The sequence below is a fragment of the Sinocyclocheilus anshuiensis genome, unplaced genomic scaffold, assembly GCF_001515605.1.
Source record: "Sinocyclocheilus anshuiensis isolate Anshui unplaced genomic scaffold, SAMN03320099.WGS_v1.1 scaffold2196, whole genome shotgun sequence".
Taxonomy (NCBI): domain Eukaryota; kingdom Metazoa; phylum Chordata; class Actinopteri; order Cypriniformes; family Cyprinidae; genus Sinocyclocheilus; species Sinocyclocheilus anshuiensis.
Genome location: NW_015546173.1, coordinates 106910 through 107496, shown reverse-complemented (window position 1 = coordinate 107496; position 587 = coordinate 106910).

Here is a 587-nt window from a genome sequence, read left to right as displayed (position 1 = left end):
GCCCCCCTGCCGTAACACCGCATCGCGGGACTCCAGAACTCAAACACTTCAGTTGAAGCTTCGTAACTCTTCAAAGAACTAAAAGTCTTGCAAACTCAGACCTTTTAGCAGGACTGCTCAAGCCTCTTCCGTAACCCGGCAACCAACCAATCCAACGAGGGCTTCCCCAAAGGACGTCATCCAAACGTAATTCGGTCGCCAAAGCGACCAACCAATCAGCAACGGAATTTCCCTCCAGCAGCCATCCAGGAAGCCTGCGTCAGCAACGGGAAATCATCTCAGCTTTTCAGCTGTCAACCAAAGCAAAACGCAAGTAAATGAACAAAATCTTATCTCTGCTGAACTGGCGTCGAGCTAATTTAAGCAGTAAACATAAGCCAAATATCTGCTTTGTGAATTCTCTCAGGTGAATTTAAAACCACTCGTGAAAACGAGCTAGAATTTTGAAAACGAGATTCGAGTCCTTTCAAAACCTGAGCTAGAAATAAAATGAATGATCAATTCCCTTATAGAATGAACGACTTAAATTACAGTTAAGTCACTACACTGTTTAGTGCAGTTGTCGTTGCTAGGAAACGCTTGTTTTG